The 19,380-nt window shown below is 50.0% G+C and overlaps 1 long non-coding RNA gene across 1 annotated transcript; it reads left to right on the top strand.

Moving 5' to 3' along the window:
• Nucleotides 1–8,862: 8,862 nt before the first annotated feature.
• Nucleotides 8,863–16,377, top strand: LOC309858948. Its single transcript, XR_014308452.1, has 3 exons — nt 8,863–9,074; nt 14,053–14,188; nt 16,155–16,377. It is a non-coding gene; the product is annotated as an uncharacterized lncRNA (long non-coding RNA).
• The last annotated feature ends 3,003 nt before the right edge of the window (nt 16,378–19,380 follow it).

The raw sequence follows: 19,380 nt of genomic DNA, 5'->3' as shown, positions 1-19,380 counted from the left end.
CCCGCACCGGCTGGTTCACCCACACCTGCTGTGCTTCTCACTCCTCCTTGCACCCCTCCAGTTGCTGAGAACAGGAATCACCTGATCCGCATTTGACCTCCCCCAGGACCTAGCGTGGAACCTGCCAGTAAACTCTGTTCCCCAGAGAGGGCACTTGGAAATCCTCTTCATTAGACTCCTAATGTGGGAAATTAAAACTATGAGCTCGAAGCTTTTTAGGGCAGCAAATAGTATTTACGGTAATACTGTTTTAGAAGATCAAATATTTATAACAGGGGAGACTCCATCATGCAGCCCGATGTCTGAGTTTCTGGGGCCAGTGGCAGCTGCATTACAGACGCGCCCAGTCATTAAAACACTTTCAAAACCATTTATGCTCCTGATAGCTCCTCTCCAGGGGGCAGGAGCTTTCCGGGGCTCAGTGCCAGTGACTGCAACAATGTCTGCTCTGTCCCCTCTCTCTCAGGCTAGGGGGATGTCCCCGCTTTGTTCAGATGCTGGTGTTCCCATGGGGTCCTTTCCTATCATCCATCATTACAGCTGATCCTGGAATTACCACCCTTCTTTCTGGATTCCCACCTAAGAGTTCATTCCTTAAAGGGCAGACAGTGTCTGCCTTCTGCCTGCTGTCTCCGTGGAGCCTAGGCCAGAGCCTGACACATGGTAAGGGCTGAGTACATTATAATGGAAGGAACACCATGCCCCAAACCCATCATTTTCGTTAAGAGCCTATTGTGGATTCATCAAAGAGGGATCTCCCTAAATCTTTTTTTTCCTCCAGCTCTGTTTGCTGCGTATGCTTTTTAAAAAGAGACTCCATTTTATAAGAGAGTATTTTTTTTTGTCTGATTTAAAGTCATTTCTTCCAGGTCCAGAGTGTATCCTTTGCTTACGTGCTCCCTCTTAACTATTTTTTTCTCTTTCATCCTTGTCTCATATTATTATTAAAATAATTTTATTATTATTTGTATAGTCTAATTATTCTTTTTATTTCTCTGTTTTCTCACCCCAAACCTTCGCCCTCTTGGTGTTCTGGAAACTTCTCTGAACCATTTCTGACCTGGGGGTTATCAGTGATCAAGAAGCATGCCACACACCCCCCGTGGCTAGTTCATGCTGAGTTCAGAGGTAGGCAATGTTTTCTAGGAGGAGGGCTAATCAGTGTCCGACATCTGGGCATCCGGGTCTTTGCAGCAGGTCCTCCTGTAAATTCCTGCAGGGGCTCTGCAGGGACACCAGGTGCTTTTACTGGGTTTTATTGGAGAGCTCAGTAAGATGCAGTTTAGGTCAGGAGGACAGTGGCCTTGATCCCAGGATAGGTTGTTCCCCAGACTGATTGAGAAGTGGGGTGTATGGACTCTAGAGCCCAGGGCCAACATCTGTGATGTGGCCTTGACCCACACAACATCCCTCTGCATGGGCAGGTGGAGAAAGACAAGTCAAAATGTGGCCAGGAAGCAATGAGGCTATGCTTGGCTAATGAAACGAAGCTGCTTTTCTGGTTTCATCCCAAAGGCCAAAAAATGTCTTCAAGAGAGTTTCCTATCAATTCTATTAGACATGAAGTCTAATGAGATACTTCTGCAAAATCTTCAATGCCTTACATTTATCAGTTTGCCCATTCCTATACACGGTTTCCACCTCCCCAAATACTGATGAATTAGTGACAAACGGCTTCTCTCAAACATCCTGCTTACTTACGTGTTCAATGATTTTGCCCTTCGTTATAGATCAGTGGTTCTCAAACTTGTCCGTGCGGCTGAGCACCTGGAAGTTAAGGGCTTTTTGCGGAACACCATGAAATACTGATACATTTAATCCCATTATGTGGGCCAGGACCAATTTTACTAGCAGAAAATATGACTCTATGAATGTGTGCCATCTAATAGCATGACCACAAACACACGTGTCCTGCAAGGGGGGGGAAATAAAGCTATTGGGCTGAGATCGGCTCTGTGCACAGTTTCTAGTTGGTATCTGTTGGTTGCTTGTTCATTCATGCTGTTTCCTTCTGGGGTTGCCCAGCAGGCAAGGAGCTGTAGACACCAAAGCCTTAAGAAAGAACTCAGGGATGGAGGTAAGCAGACAGAGCGGGCAGTCCTCGGGGGTCAGAAAGCCCCTTCCAGCTGCCCAGACAAGGGGCTCTGGTGTCTGCGGTGCCCCAGGGACTCTGGCAGCCCTCCTGCACTGTCCCCAGGCCCTGCAACTGCTAAGACCTGGGGCTAAAGCCCTTGATTCCTCGTCTGATCCCTACGATCTCACGTTCTCATACAACCTTACATCACCTGGGCCAGTCTCTCCCTCGTGACCGTGACAAACCAGGTGGCTGTAACTAGAAGGATGGAGGAGCAAAAAGCTGCCACCTGACAATGGATGTCACCCAGGAGAGACCCCACCCAGATAATCCAGGATGATCTCACCCCTGACCGGAGCAGGTGCCACCCAAGAAGAGGTTGTTTTATTCCCTCCTCTCCCACCACAGCCCCACCCTCTGCTCTTTCTGCCATCCGCGGTCTTTGTGGACTCCTGTCTTCCACCGATGTTTTCCTCCACTTAGCTCTGTACCCCTCGCACCCACTTCCTAGGGCTGCCATAACAAATGACCTCAAACTTTGGGTCTTAGAACAATAGAAATTTATTTTCTCATAGTTCTGGAGGCCTGAAGTCCAAAAGCAATATCACTAGGTCAAAATCAAGCAGGGCTGCACCCCCTCCAAGGCTGTAGGAGAGATCCCATGCCTCTCCCAGCTGTGGCTGGTTCCAAATGTTCTTTAGGCTTGTGGTTGCTTGACTCCAAGCCCTCCTTCTTTCACTTTATCTGGTCTTCTTCTTTTCTGTCTCTTATAAGGGTTTAGGGTCCACTCAGATAACCCAGAATGATCTCACCTCAAGATCCTTAATGTGATCTCAACCACAAAGACCCTTTTGCCAAATAAGGTGACATTCATAATTCCTGGGGATTAAGGCAATGGACATATCTTGGGGGAAAGCAACTGGGGACCTGCGGGGGTCCACTGCTCAATCTACTACACCCAAGATAGGATCACTCTAGTGAAAAATCTCATCACCAGGGATGATGTTAGCTTGCCTATACATCCCTCCTCTGTGTGTTCCCTATGCCCTAGTCTGCTTCCCCATCTCACTCTTGCCCACAGTCTTGGCTTAGATTATTGCAAGATCTAGATCATGCCTGGACCCTACAGAAGCAACCCCAAGGAATGAACAGCCCCCCCCCAACAGGTGAACCTAAGAATTGCACTTAGCTTCACTCCCATATCCTAAGACCAGCACACCTAACCTTCTTGAAGGAAGTAGATTTTCCATACAAACAGGCTTACTCCAAAATGATAAATAAATTATTTTTTTTAATTTTATCTTTTTAAAGCTAGCTTCTGGATATGGTCTTTTGGGGACAAAGTTGACAATAGTAAAGAAAACAATTTCAATTGTTTATTTTCTACCATTAGGACCAGAAAGTAGGATTATCACAGTCTGATTAAAGCTGAGACTTTCTGAGGCCACTGGAAAGCCTCATCTCCTCTGCCTCTGGGGAAATATTGTCCTAAAGATGGTGAATATAATAAAGCAGGTGATGCTTGAGAACAGAGCTTCACCTCTGGCTGGTTCTTCCAGGTGCGGCAAAATGGAAAGATCAAGTCGCTGCGAAGTCTAGACAGAGCCCCAACCCCAGAGGAATTCCATGGGGCCGGTGAGTGCGGGTCCCCAACTTTACCCCCACGAATCCCTTCGTGCTTTGGTGCTTGAAATGCTTACCATCTGCCAGAGGATAATCATTTCTCGTGCTGCTTGTCATCAGGCTGTTAAAATTCTTCCTCTTATATATTCATTTGAGCCATTTGGATTTTCCATCTCATTGTCTCTTATACGCAGTGCAGAATGGTGAAGGAGCCTGGACGGCTCTTTCCAATGCCAACACCGTTTTTCTCTCCTTGCAGAAGGTGACACTGAACGGAAGCAAGGCGGTGAGGGGGAACCCCCCCGCCCCGCCCCCGTCCGGACCCTTCCCAGCCTACAGGGCTGATCGCCGGCATGGACAGACCCACCTCCAGCGGCAAGCATGGACCATGACCTCAGTGTGTCTCAGACAAAGCAGCAAGCAGGAAATTCTGGCTGAGGGGTACCTCAGCATCACTTCCTGGCCGAGTAGTTAGAAAATAGTCTGGGTTCTTTTTTTTTTTTTTAATGTCTTGTGTCTCACCAGACTGTGAACTCCCAAGGACAGAGATGATCATAGCACTAATAGCCACCATTTATCCGGCGCTTACTGTGGGCCCCGCGCTGTTCTAAGCATTTATTTCATATACACGACCTCGGCGAAACCTCATTATCGCTCGGCGAGCTGGGTGCTGCTGCTGGCTTCGTTTTGAGGATGACGGTGCTGATACACCGGTGGGTGAAGTGGCCCAGGGATGGAGCTGGAGTCTGAATCCGACCCTGCTGACACCAAAGCTTCTCTTCTTCTTTTTTTTTTTTTATTTATTTGACAGAGAGAAATCACAAGTAGATAGAGAGGCAGGCAGAGAGAGAGAGAGGGAAGCAGGCTTCCCGCTGAGCAAAGAGCCCGATGCGGGACTCGATCCCAGGACCCTGAGATCATGACCTGAGCCGAAGGCAGGGGCTTAACCCACTGAGCCACCCAGGTGCCCCCAAAGCTTCTCTTCTTACCCCCAGTGCCAAACACAGTGCCTGTCACCCAGGAGGCATTTCATAAAATGCAGCGAAAAGAACAAGTAGAAAAATGAATACCTTGTCCCTATGGCCCTGCTTTGCCCACGCTCAGCAGGCCCTACCCCCATCAGCTCTTCCCAGCACTGAGACTGCAGCCTGGCCAGTCCGGCCAGGCCTCCCACTGAAGGACCCCGGCCTGCTGACTTCACCGGTGCTGCAGTGTGACTGGGGCGGGGGAGGGGGGTAGCTGGTCATAGTTCTACAGAGTGAAAGTCCAGAGGAGAGGAGAGAAGAGGAGAGAGAGAAACCAAACTTGTCTGCCAGGGCTCCCGTGGGTGTGGCCACCACAGGTGAAGACAAGTGGTTTGTCCTGTCCACGCATTTCCTGTTTCGTGACTCCCCTCCCTCTCCTTCTGCAGACCACCTGTGCCTGGTGTCGGCTGCTGAGTAAAGAGGCATAAAGTAGATGTGAGGAGAGGCCTGGTCCCCGGGGTGCCCACCGAGAAGGACAGAGTGAACCTGGTTGTTCTCCAGGAATCAGAGTCTCAGAGAGCAGAGGGCTCCTGAGGGTGACCAAGACGTGGAGGGACAGGACTCTGGAGAGGGCAGACTGAGTGGGTGCTCCGGCCCAGCTGGGTGGCTCGGGGGAGCCTCAGCCCTCAAAAGCTGCATTTCTTCACCTATAAACACAGGACGGTGAGCCCTCTTAATTATGAGGATGAATAAGATACAAATACGTGAAGGGCCTACCCAGGTCTCTCCTGATCTGGCCTAGGGACTGGCCTGAGTCTTTCTGGGTCTGAAACACAGCCTCACACAGGACGGCAGTAAAATGCATTAGAACCACATGTCCCGGCTCAGAGCCTCCGCTCCACAGCTTCCTGGTTGCACGACTTCACGGTTTTCCTCTATGCCTCAGTTTCTCCGGCTCTAAGACATGGCGTGCACTCGTTCCTCTTCCGCAGTTGTGAGGATGAAGGAAGGGAAAGGCCGGAGGACTGTCCCTCTAACTAGTAACCTCACAGCAGCAGCAGGGACAGCCTGTTCGTGACGACTCCTCCTCATCCCCAGAGACGGGGAAGCACCGTCACCAGCAAGAACTCGCGGAGAAGGCCCCCTCAGTCCCTATGCCGTGCACTGGAGCACCCGACATCAAAGGCCCCAGGAAAGGATCTGGAACCCTTAGGACCCTGTGCCCTCCTACACAGAACCCCCCACATCCTCTGTAGGAGAACACTTCTCCCCTAGCAAAGATTCAGGAATTCAGGCCGGGGGCTCTGTAGAGAGAGACCAGGGCGGGAACCCCAGGTCTGCTACATGTCCCCATACGTTAGGTACTTAGCCTCGCCGGGTCTCAGTTTCCTCATCTGTAAAGTGGGGGAAATCATGGTGCCCAATGCCCTAGGGCTAAGCCTTAAATGAGATAATGCATGTAACTCATTTAGAACAGACACTGGCAAATCATGAGCCCTCGGTAGAGTTTGGCTATAACCCTATCGGTACCATACTTTACAGTTTATAAAGCATTTTTACATATTGTCTCTCCTTTTGACCGTCCAATCAGAGTGGCAGACCCCAGGGTGCTGGCCATTCCAAAGTGGGAATTAGCCCGTTTGCCAAAAGAACTCAAGGATCAGAAAGGACACGTGACAGACCCAAGGCCGGGCCAAGCCTTATGACACGGAAGAGTATCCCCTTCATCACGGTGCCAGGCTATTTCCCAACCAAGGAAAAAATGTCACCACACCCATGGAGACGTTTAATTTTTTACAGCCCTGGGGATCCAAGTTACTTCTTGGCCCCGGCTCTGTGGGCAAACAGCTTTGCTACATGTCACCTCTGAGAAGGGACCACTGTTACAAGGCCAAACCTTGGATGTTGACAGGCTAGAAACAGTTGCTCACCTCTTTTCATCCTGTAAATAAACACCTGGCGTCTGGCCAGGGGCAGGGTGACCTAAGCAGAGATGAAAGCAGAGCCCTGTTGACAACCCCACTCCCCAAGCTGGAGGCAAATGGCCCCTCCTCTGTTGTTTTCCAGTATTTTCTCCCCATTAAAATGCAGCCTATGTCAATGCCCTGTTGGAAATTGTGCTTTTGCATATGTTGTGGACACTGTGACGGTACTCATGTTCCCCAAACACTCATTTGCTGACCCAAGGGATCCCTATGGCTAGGCCTGAGTAATCCCCCGATTTCAAAAGACACCCTTTAAGAGAGCAGCCAAAGCTAAACCCAAGCATCAGCAGATACTTCTTCTGTGGAAGAGAGCAAAGATGGATGAATACCAGCAGCCCCAAACAGAGATCCTTCTAGTTTATTCTAAAAGAATAAAATATGTTCATTACTCCCCTAGCCCCACTTTGGAGCTACCCCAGGGCCTCGGGTCCCAACATATGCTCCATGGAACATTCCAGCAATGTGAATAAATATTTCACCAGGTGCAAGAAGGCATTGGAAGAGGGGGTGCCATTACCCAATAAGTTTGAGAAAGTCTGGACTAAAGAACGTTAAACCAGTGTCCTTCCTTCTCAAGCTTTTGAAAATGCTAACAGAGAGGAGCTACAAGAGAAGGGTCCAGAATGAGATGCTTTCCATCAGCGTCTCCCACCCCCCGGGGAACGGGCCCTGGAAATGCGGCCATTCTGGAAATGTCCCCATCCTGAGAATTCCACAAAAGCCAAGCTCGCCTTCTTCATCGTTGCTTCCCTAAAGCCCCTGGCACAGCACCTGTCCTACAGTAGACAGCAATAAAAGTTTGTTGACTTTAACTGAATTCTAAACCCCTTTTCATTCTAAAGCTGTTCGTCAGCAGCTTTGCAAGGTGTTTGTCCTTGGAATTCTAGCAACAGATTTTAATGCTCCCAAGAAACTCGAAGCAGTTTCTACTTTGGCCTCAATTAGATGTAGCTTAAATTCCTGCCCAGGATGTTACTGGCTTCTGAGAACTCTTTCCTGGGATACCTAGCTCTTCCCCTTGAAGTCAAGAGAAAAGCAATCGGCTACAAGCCAGCTCCTCCCTTCCCTGGAGTATGGCCTTGAGCAGGACACAGACTCCATTTCTCATGGGAAACATGAGAGTGATTCCTTCCTAGGCTCACCTTGAGGATTTAATGAGAGAATGGAAGTGACATACCCAGCACACCGTGGGCCCTTTCTCAATATTAGCTCCTTCCTTCGTCACACTTCCCCAAGTCTGAGTGAGTCCCAGAGACAGGTTCACCTGCTGACAGGTGCTGCCGAGGAGCTTGGGCGAGACCTTTGCAGAGGGAAACGCAAACCTCCAACTGACCCAACGAAAGGCTCAGAAACGGCAACGTTGTACCTCCCCAGAGGCCCAAAAGTGAGGTCCCGGCTGAGCTGTCCCAGCTTACAGAGGTCCTCTGCCGGACGGAAGCCATCTACACTTACTCAGAACCACAGAGTGCCTGGTACTCAGCCTGAGGTTTTAGCAAATAGTTCATAACCCGCATCACCAAACTCGACTTCCCTCTCGGGGCACTGAAGCTGACGCTGGGCAGTCGGCAGCTCGGAGCCAGCAGAGAGGGACAGACACATGTGCCCCGGTGTCCTGGCTTGGCCATTTAGTAGCAGTGTGATTGGGAGCATGCTAATGTCTTCGAGCCTCATTTTCCTTGCCTATAAAATGGGAATCATGATGCCTATCTCCTCAGAATGTTATTACAAAGATGAAATGAGCAAAATGGAAAGATTTTATAAACTGTGGAGTGTCCCCCCATTCAAAGAGAAGCTGTTTTGATGTTCTTTCTTGGGACAAGCCCCGTGATGTGCCGGGGCTTCCGAGGTGTGGTATGGGCTGCGCAGGGCAAGGAGGCTCTTCTCTCTGGATCCTGCAATGGAGGCAGTGTCATACCCTTCGGGGACAGCTTGCTGTGACCGCCTCCCTGGAGACTCAGCTGACTTTCAGCCTAGCACTCCAACAACCTGCATAGGTTCCCTTCCTTTAAATAAAAGTGACCTTCACTGAGCTCATACTAAGAGCCGACCACGGCACCGGGGGTGCTGGGTTGTACATCAGCGAGTACACATGTAGCCCTGTGGTTTGGGCAAGACTAGCTTCACTTCACATTTAGGGAGACGAAGACCTGGGGACCAAGCTGGGGAGAGGAAAGACGCAAAAAAAAAAAAAAAAAAAAGAGAGAGAGATGATCTGTTTTCAAGGGAGGTGTCTGTTACCGCCTGGTCAGTGAATGGAAATGATGAATCATTAGCCACTAAATTACTATTATAAGCATTAGGGAGAGACAGAAGAAAATGAGTGGAGAACGATGAAAATACGAGAGCAAAATGCCGGGTGCACCACGGCTGCAGGCGAGGGGGCGACACCCCCAGATGTGAGCAGTGGGCTTTTCGGTGGATTCTCACGTGAGTTAATTGTATTTTGTAAGTGGGGGAGAGAGGGCACAGGTGCCCACGCTACGGGAGCAGAAGGAAGGTAAGACTTCCCCGGTGGGACTGGAGGTGCTGGGGGCCGGGACCAGCATTTACAGGTAAAGGGACTGGCTGTGCAGGGAGCTGGGGTTGGCCAAGTTTGGAGGTTTAGTGGAGCCCAGAGCCCGAGGAGGGAATTGGGAGGATTGGGACTGGGAAACCAGAGCATAGAAGTGCTTCCGCATCGCGGGGTGGGCTGTTTTCTTTGGTTTCCAGGCAGCAGAGAGCCCTGTTTCCACACAGGGTGTGATAACGTGTTGCTGTCTCTGTTCCCTGGTGTAAAGAAGGTCCAAGGATTGCCCCATAGGGTGGGGTCCCTTGCAGAAGGAACTCTCGAGCCTCTCTCTCTGAGGGTAGATTTGAGCCCTCTGTGTCTCTCTAGGAGCCAGGACCGAGACACCCTTGCCCTGCGGAGCCTGCCTAAGCCCCAGCTTTCCCCGGGGTTGGACTCCAAGGCCCCGGAGGCCCCAGGGAGCCTTGTAGCAGAAGCTGGTTCAGGAATGGCCATAAGAGGGCAGGAGAGCTCTGGTAATAGGCACTGCAGCAGCCTCTGCTTCTGCAGAGCAGCAGGGGCCTGACCCGCAGCGGGAGACCCTGGAAGCACTGCCAGGTGTCCAGGTGTCCGGATGGGATGGGGTGGGATGCAGTGGGGTGTGGGAAAGAGAAGGAGAGAGAGGGGAGCAAGGCTAACACCGTCCCTTGTCACAAATACCACGATGAACACTGGACTATGTCAGACAGACCTGGGTTGGATTCCCAGATGAATCACTTCCTGGCTGTGTGAGATTGGGCGAGTTAATGGACCTCTCTGTGCGTCATTTCCTCTAAGGGAAATTAGGGAATGTTAACAGCAAAGTTATTGAGGTGTTCACACCAAAGAAGGGGGGGCAGTCCTGCAATGATCCTAAAGCTCTGGCCAATGCCTGTCTTACACAGAGGTGCACAGACAGTGGTTTGAATGTGGTCAGGGATGGGGGCTTCTCTCACCTTTATTTGGAAGAAAGTCCACTGGGGTCACTCACCTGCAGTCTCCCCAGGGCCCCTCTCACCCTCGTCCCTCACCCCATCCTTATCACTTTCCCAGGCAACACCAGGAAGCTTGCCCACCCAGCACCTGACTGCAAGGTGTGGCCAGGATGTGCCTCTAAGTGTGAGGGTCCCCTCGAGGAATTCGTTCCACCTATGCCCTAAGAAGCCTGCAAGGGCCACTTCTCCAGAGCAGAGTGAGTCTGAAGTCCATGAGACACATGCACACACAGAGTCTCAGAGCGCGGACCTTAGGGAAAGTCTTCCCCGGGGAGTTGCCTGGGTAAATTGGGGCTCTTAATCCCATTCCTCTTCTGCCTCCTGCACATCCCCACTTTTGTCCCCATAGGATCTACAGGTTAAGGGAGAAGGGTGCTAGATCCCCTTCACTGATGGCCCCTAGGGATGCTCAGAGAGGTGGTGGGGAACAGAGGTGAAGACCACACCTGTATTACTATTTTGGGGGTTCCCAGCCCCCAACAGGGGGTCTCTCAGTTCACCCAATACATATGTGTGGTCATCACATTGTGTTCCAATTACCTGGTAACTACTGGGGACCACAAGCCCCCCTGCCCTCACCCTAGATCATGCAAATAGAAGCAGCTGGCCCTGGGTCACCACCTTAGTAATCTCTAGGTCCTTACAATTAGGGAGTCATGGACCCCTTTGAGAATCACATAAAAGCAATCGAAACTTTTCCCCAGAGAAAGCCACCGTCACATTCTTTTCTGCATACATTTTTAGTGAATTTATGGATTCCCCAGCTAAGCGCCACTCATGGGCCCTCCTAGACAAGATTCCCTGTACCAGCTCCTAGGAGAACTGCTCACCCTGAGAATCAGGAGATTAAGACTGGAACAGATTCTGCAACCTTAAGCAAACCAGTTTGCTTCTGTGGGCCTAGGTTTTCCCATCTGTAAAATGGAGGCAATGATAATAGCACTGCTCACCTTATCAAGGTTTAAGGACCAGATATGCCAGTGTGCAGATCCGAAGCACGGTGTCTGGTTCTTTCAAGGGCAACCTCCCTTCTGGGTCCTGACAGGGGTGCACAACCTCTACCCATGCAGAGCTCATGTTAGAGGTCCAGGCAACTCATCCAGAACATAAAAGGAAGGACTGTATCCTTGGTCCCAGCTCTCCTATCCCTCAAGCTCTCTGTTTCTAGGAATAGCCTGGGCCACCCAGGCTAGAAGCTTGGCCTTCCTCCTCACCCAACCCCCTGTGGCCACTCCATCACCCTTTAGATATCTCTCAGTTCTGTCCTGCCTTTGATCACTCTCTCATCTGGATGACTCCAACAGCACCCAGTCCACAGTCTTGTCCTTCTGATCCCTCCACAAAAAAGTATCACAGGATCTTCCTAATACACCTATATGATCATGTCACTCTCCTGCTTCACCTCCCCCAGGGCTTGCCATGGCCTCCAGGATAAAAATCACACAGCCCAACACGACCCACACGGTCCCGCGCATGCCTCTGCCCATCTCTCATACTCCCCAAAGGCTTGAGGCTCCCAGATGTGCGCTGCCCTTCCTAGAATGCTTGTCCCCAGGCTTCCCTTCTCTTCCCCAGCTCCTCCTTTCCCTTCTTCAGCTCCCACGTGCCAGGTGCTCTCCACCTAAAACTCACATGCTCTGCAAGGCCTTCCTGTCCCCTCTCCCCGAGGCCAGGTTAGGAGTCCCCTCTCGCTTGCCTCTTTACTCCCTCCATCCCTCCATCAAATCACCAACCACGCTGAGTTCTAATCACCTACCGCCCCACTCAGTCACAAGCTCCCCATGGACAGGGACAAAGCCTGAATCAGGACAGCCCCAACCCTTAGCGGTATCTGGCCTGGGGTAGACAGATGCTCCAGATGTTGACTGGGCATGTGGATGGCTTATCCGGGCACAGAAGCCATGGCCTTTGAGGACTACGCCCACCCTACAGTGCTCAAAGACAGCATGGCTCTTCTGTGTTCCCTTCCCTGCTCCCCTCTGTGTGGCCCATCCCTTTTCCTGTAGAAAACCCTTATCCCAGCCATGAGCTGCAGAGAACCTTGGAACCCAATTAAGTGAGCAAATAAGAATGAGTAGAGCAAACATCTGAATGCCCCAGGTGCTCTGCTAAGCAGGGGACACTTGATTCAATCCTCAACAACAGCCCTATGAGGTTACTGTCCCATTTCACAGACTAGAAAGCCAAGGTATGGAGAAGTTCGGAGCTTTTCCCAAGCCCTTGCAGCTGGCTTCCACGTCTGCGCTGTCAGATCCAAGAGAGACTTACCTCTCGTACCCAGTCACCCCTGGCTCACGCTGCAGATTTGGAGGGAGCCAGGATTGCAGCTCAGACCCCCATTCTGGGCCTGGGTCCTTGTCCTTGCCACCCTGCCTCCTCTGGGTAGCCCCAAGCTCAGAGGACCCCACTCTTGGCCTCTCTTCTAACACCTGCGGCCTGTACAGCCCAAGGGGCTTCCTGACAGCTTGAGCTCCTTTTCCAAGCCTGCCAGACCCCACAGGCATGCGCACAAGGCCCCCGCTCCCACCAGCTCCTACCCCAGGGGCTGCAGTGAGGACAGGAGGGCGACTCACCACGACATGAACCCAGTTCCTGAGAGGCGGATTATCTCATAGCCCCCAACATCTCATCCCAGACCTTTCTCCACTCAGCTGCCCTGCTCCGAGCTGCATGCCATCGCCTCTGTTTTTATGTGCCCTCTCCCTCAGTGGGCGAGCTTCAGACCTTGGTTTCCCGGACCAAGCCCTGGGGGCCAGCAGAGGAGGGAGGTGGGGGGTAGCTGGAGAGGTGCCTCCAGGGTGGCAGGCAGAGAGGGGCTCTGGTCCTCCTTCCCCACTTCTACTCGAGAGGCCCAACTGTCAGTCTGTTTCATGTAACAGAATTCCATGCATATACTTCTCTTTGAACAAAGAGTTCTTTCTGAGTGTGAGGAGGCTTCAAGCCCCTAAGGTGGGCCACACCCTCAGCAGGTGCTGAGCTCCTCCAAGCCTTGTCTTCACGTTAGTGCCCGCCAGACGGATTCCACCCCCTCTCCTGTTGTCACCTTGCTCATATTTATAGCATCACCGTGACCACCAGAGAGCATAACGGGCTTTTTAGGCTAAATCAATTAAACTCTGCCCGTAAGTCATGTCTCCCCGATGGCTTCTACCACCCTCCTCTGAATTTGTTCTATCTTCATTATCTCGGCTCTTCATGGCCAGGGGAGGGTACTGCCCAGGAGTTCACACATGGGTTACTGCGGGAGGTCTGCCTCTCTTTCCAGCCCCATCTCTGTCCTTCTGCCCAACAGCACTTCCCGATCCCTGGCTGCAGACCTGGGCCGTGCTGTCCTCCCCCTTGTAAACTGGGAAGCAGAATCTCCTCAAGAAGGGGACGTTGGGGGGCACCTGGGTGGCTCAGTGGGTTAAGCTGCTGCCTTCGGCTCTGGTCATGATCTCGGGGTCCTGGGACCGAGTCCCGCATCGGGCTCTCTGCTCAGCGGGGAGCCTGCTTCCTCCTCTCTCTCTCTGCCTGCCTCTCTGCCTACTTGTGATCTCTGTCAAATAAAATCTTTAAAAAAAAAAAAAGAAGAAGAAGAAGAAGGGGACGTTGGTCTTTCCCTCCTTTTTCTCTTTGCTCCGTCCAATCTGCAAATACCAAGCATCTACACCGTGGGGTGTACACCTGGCCAGCACCTCCAGATGGCACCATGCAAAGATGATTGACTTCCAAGACAGGCCCCCCTGCCCTGCTGTCCAGTGGAAGCTGGTGTGAAGCATTTCCCAAGGGTTGACTATGAGCCCAGGGATTCATGAAGGTAGAACAGGGGATCTAGGAGCTTAAGACAATGATACTGTGTTCTCATTTCTCGTCTAAATAAAAAATAAAATATTTGCTTTTTCAGATGGGATGGTGTGCGTGCTCTGAAGGCATGCCATGAAAACACACGCACCGACTCAGCTGAGATCAGGAAAACTTGCCAGTGACTCGGTCCCCAGCCCATTGGCTCATCACGTAGCAGACCCCTGAGAAGCACCCTGGTAGTTTTCGCCATCACACAGTATTAAATTCTTTTTATGTTTAGTCATACTCAGCTTAATTTACACCCAGTATGGACCATTGGTTTAAGACAAGAAGCATAAGGAACACTGAGATGGAAATATGATACTGAGTTAATGAGGAGCATAAAAAACAGAATAATTCTCAAAATTTTCCCGGTACTCCATAAGCCATTGCTAAAAAGGGCAAACACACAGTTTGCCCTTTTAATTTATTAAGAATATTAATTATAGCCAATTTGGCCTTTTTATTTATTAAGAATAAAGATGATCCACTGTAATGTGTTTTTGAAAAGTGTTTATAAATAGCAGTTTCAAGCTTTCTTCTTAGTCTCAATATACGGAATATATGGAAGAAAATCCTTTACGTTAAAAAAAAAAAAAGGAGTGGGGAGACGCCTGGGTGGCTCAGTCAGTTAAGTAGCTGCCTTCAGCTCAGGTCATGATCCCAGGGTCCTAGGATCAAGTCCCACATTGGGCTCCTTGCTCTGCAGGGAGCCTGCTTCTCTCTCCACCTCTGCCTGCTTGTGTGTGCCATCTCTCTCTCTTTCTGACAAATAAATAAATAAATAATTTTTTCTTTTAAGTTGATTTTTCAAAACACAAAAATTTCAGTAACCCCAAGAAATGTGTCCTAAAAAAAACAGCTTTTGATGCTGCAACTTATAATTAAAACCTGCATTTTAAAATATATTTGTTCTCCAAATTAAACATCAAATTATAATTTTGTCAACAAATCACCTTTCTGCATAATTAACTTAAAACAAATTAAACATTATTTATCACTTATGCAGTGGGAGAAATGCTTAAATTCATCTTTAAGCATTACGGATATAATTAAAGAGTGATTAAAATAAACTTTATAACACAATCTTTAATAACACCCTGAACTAAAATTATATTATTACATTTAAAAATTACTCTCTTCCATACCACAGAAAAATTACAAAATGATTTTTAAAAATTAATTAGTGTTGTTCTCTAAATTTTTGCAATTTTTCTTCTTTCTGGGTTCTGGGACGGATAGGCATTTGTGAGGCCCTGCTGTTAGATAAAGTTGTATGCCCACTTCTGGCCAATGAGTTGGGAAGTAGAAATTTCTAGAACTTCCAAATTTCCTTTTCCCTCTGGCACAGTGACTGGTGACATTTGGGACGGTGGCTGTTCCATCAGTCGGAGTCCCTAGACCACCATGATGAGAACAGCACTCCTGTTATCCCATAATGGACATGCTGACCAAGCAAAAAAGAAAACTGTTTTAACTCACTGAAGTTTGGAGACTGTTACTGTATCTTACCCAAACCTATCTTGACTGATATAATTCACATGTGGGAATGTGTGAGAATATCTACCACTTTATTCCCAGATAATCTCTACCTTTAGAAATAATAGTAGAGTGGGTCGAGCTTGGGTCTTGGGGGAAGCACACCTGTGTCTGGATCCTGTAGCTTGGGCAAGTTATTTTACTTCTCTGAACTTAGTTTCCTCATCTTTAATTGCCTGTATACTACTTATGTTGACTGGCTGGTAAAAGGATTAGAATAACATATAGAAAAGGTCTTGCACCAAATCTAACATATAGACACTTTGGAAATAGAAGACATTATAGATATTTTAGTAAACATCTTTCCTCTTCCCAACACCACTTGTCCATGTCCCTTTCCTGCGGCAAACTACTCCTCCCCCTCTCTAATCATGTGATTCTAATGAGACTGCCAATCATGGTGGGCCATGCCCTGGCAGAAAGAATGGGTCTGTAACCAAGTCCTCACCTACCCCCCCCCATTCACAGTGATTGGTCAAAGGGCTAAGCATGTGACCCAAGCATGGCCAGTCGGGATACTTCCATAGGATTTGATGTAAGGACAATGAGAGAGGTTTCGTCCTCCATAGAGAGCAATGGATGATGTCATAAGCCTAGAGCTGACAGCCATATTATTCCCTACAGACAGATAAAACTCTACAATGAAAGAAGAGAGAAGAGCCAAGAGATGGAGTGATGTGGAGGAGAGAAGGAAAAGAAGGAAAGAGGGGAAGAGAGGGAGAGAAAAAGAGAGGAGAGATGAGCTCTCATCATAGTTACTCTGGATCCATCCAGCCTTTTCTGATGCCAGCAAATACCTCTTTATTCCTAGTTACATGAGTCAATAAATTCCTCATGGGTTAAGCTAGTTTGTGTTGAGTTTCTGTTGTTTGCAGTCAAAAGCATCTTGATGAGTTCGGACACGCACACACAGCCATAGCACAATCCAGGCAGGATGTGATAAGCATAGCAGGAGACATACCAAAGATAAGCAAAAACACAGGGGAGGGAGTAGTCAGGTCTGACTGGCTAAAGCAGGGGATGATCAGGAAGGGCTTCCTGAAGGAGGTGGCATTTCAAGCACAGCCTTCAAGAAGGGTAACCTATCCATGAGTTTTGTTGTATTTATTTATTTTACCCTTTTAAGCACTGAGAATATACATTCTCTCCCCGACCTCATCCCTTTCAGACCTGGACAATAAATAGGTGGTGATGTGAATTTTCCCTCCTTTCCTATGATTAAAAATTAAAATCGTGTTAAAGAAAACATTTAGAAAGTTTCCAGAGAGATCTTTCTTAAGCCCTGTAGTTTCCCCACATCTCCCACCACCCCCGGAAATACTAATCAGGTGTCAACAAAGCAAAAGGTACCAGGGAAACACACATAAACAAGGCAGACACACCTTCCAACTTCATGGTCCACTGGGAGAGGGTGGGGGACGAGGCATCATGAATATTGATGAGAGCCCCGAGAGAAAGCAACAAGGAGCAAGATGGAAAATAACTGGGGGCTAGAGGGTGAGGCATCCGTCTCACACAGGATGTCCAAAGCCTTTCTAATGCTTCAGAAAAGAAGGCTTATTTCCTTCAGAAAAGAAGGAGGCAGTCATAAATGAGAGGAAGCCCATCGGGCCAAAGTGTTCAGAGGCTCAGAGCTGGAAGGAGCAGAATGTTAGGGGACTTGAAGGAAGAGCGATATGGATACAACATGATAATGACAAGGAGACTGGAAGAGATGAACCTGACAGATAGCCAAGGGCTCAAGCACGCAGTCTGGACAGCCATGGAAGGAACTGGGGTTTATTTTATGGGTCTAGAAAATCCCTGTAAAGTTTCAAGCTGGGGAATGATAAGATCTCTCCTATCCCTGTCACTATAAGCCCAAATCCTAACTTTTGCCCCACCAGTCCCACGTGGCAGGATCTAAGGACCTCACTCACCTAACTGTTTGCTCTTGCTTCCTCCCCAAGGGCCAGTGTCCTGTCTTGGCTGCCGGCCCCCTCTGTTCTGGCCACCGGCCCCCACCGTCTTGACCGCCGGCCCCTCTGTCCTGACCACCAGCCCCCACCGTCCTGGCCGCTGGCCCCCTCTGTCCTGGCCGCCGGCCCCCACTATCCTGGCCGTCAGCCCCCTCTGTCCTGGCCGCCAGCCCCCACTGTCCTGGTGCTCAATTTCCAGCCTTGATTATTTGCCCTGCAGTCCATTTTCTCTGAGATTGGGGCCTCCCTGTTCTCCTCACTCTTCCCAGGCTAGAGTGTTTCAAAGTATCAAACCAGCACATCCGAATCAAAACCACCCAAGGAGCTTGTGCAAAACCAACCCCTAAGAGTTTGTAGAAGTTTCTGAAGGCTGCCTTCTCGTATGAGGTAGGGTTTCTTTCTCCTGGCATCCCTCCCCAGGACTGACCCCCTGCTGCTAGTTCTGCTTTGCATTCCAGCAAGGCACCCAACACAGACCACCTGCCCAGGGTCCTCCCAACTTCCCAAACTCTGAATAACCGAGGCCCATCTGCCAGGCCCATGTCCCCAGCTGTTTCTTACAGGACATCCTCCTGAGTGTTGGCTGTCAGTTTGAACCACTAACACCTGTCCACCACCGCCCCCACCCCCCGGTCCTCCTCCCCAGAGCCCCAGGCTGGTCAGCTTCTCGCCCCTTTCAGCTGGGGATCCACAAGCCCTATGGGAAGATCTGCTTCCCCACCACCCGAGCACCGCCCCATGGCGAAACACGTGGGTGGGCTTTGTGGCTGAGTCTTTGTGGGCCTGAGTCTGAATCCTGGCGTTGCTACTACGGACCAGCTGGGTGGCCTCAGGCAAGTTACTCTCTTTGAGTTTCAGTCTCTTGTCTGGGAAATGAAGCGAATAGTGACTATCTTATCCTTTTTGCCATGAAGATTAAATGAAATAATACATTTAGTCATTGGCAGTACATAGCCAGCACTCAATAAATGTTAGTTACTGTTGCTATTATTACTGTTGCCATGATTACTATTATTATTCCTGGCCAGGTATGATGAGCTTGACAACCAAGCTCCCGTTCTCTTAAGAGATGATAGAAGCCTTCCTCCTGACATAAGCTTCTTCTCTCTGCTGTCCCTCCCTGAACGAGGACACTGGCCCAGGTGCTGTCCTATGGTATTTCAGGAGATAGAAAATGGCAGGAAGCGAGTCCCTCCAAGAACAAATCGTCCCTTCCCCCAGGATAGAGCACATGGCCTGTGCTGATTTTTTAGGATGAAGAGGGTTTGAACCCCTGTCCCCTCCTCCCATTTCTGCTGCCCTGGCTAAAATCTATTTTTATCAGCTTTGTACTCCCCTGAGCTCTTTGGCTTCAGGGAACAGCTTCTCCGGTGGGAGGGGAAAAAAAAACCCACATAACCTCTAAGCCTCTCTTTAAAATCAATTGCAAGAGTGGTTCTGCTGCTCTGGCACCTTTGTGAGCTCCAGCTGGGAGACCAGCTGTTGGGATGCTGGGCCGAGGAGCTGAGCTCTGGCATACACACCACTGCCCCCCACGCCTGATGGGAGAAGAACGCGTTTTCTCCCAGACCAACTGTCTGGGGGTGGCCTGAGAGCTCCAGGCTCTAGAGGCAGGGCCAAGGTGGACACAAACCCGTATGTGAGCCCCCCCCCCCTTACCTGGCACCTACAAGCCATGTCAGGAAGTGGGCTGCCCCGAACCACACCTATTAGGGCTGGCGAGGCCACAGAAATCCTCTCCTGCAGCCTCTCTGGCAAACAGCTAGGGAGCTAAGGCCAAAGAGCAAGGCGCTCTCTGAGCCCTCACTGAGGCAAAGCCACAGCTCCTGGCCTCACCATGACCTCCCTGGGGGACTCATTGGCTGGGCTACTCAGCCAGGTCATCTGTTGCC

This window comes from Mustela nivalis (assembly GCF_964662115.1).
Source record: "Mustela nivalis genome assembly, chromosome: 2".
NCBI lineage: Eukaryota > Metazoa > Chordata > Mammalia > Carnivora > Mustelidae > Mustela > Mustela nivalis.
This window is presented reverse-complemented; position numbering and strand designations above follow the sequence as displayed.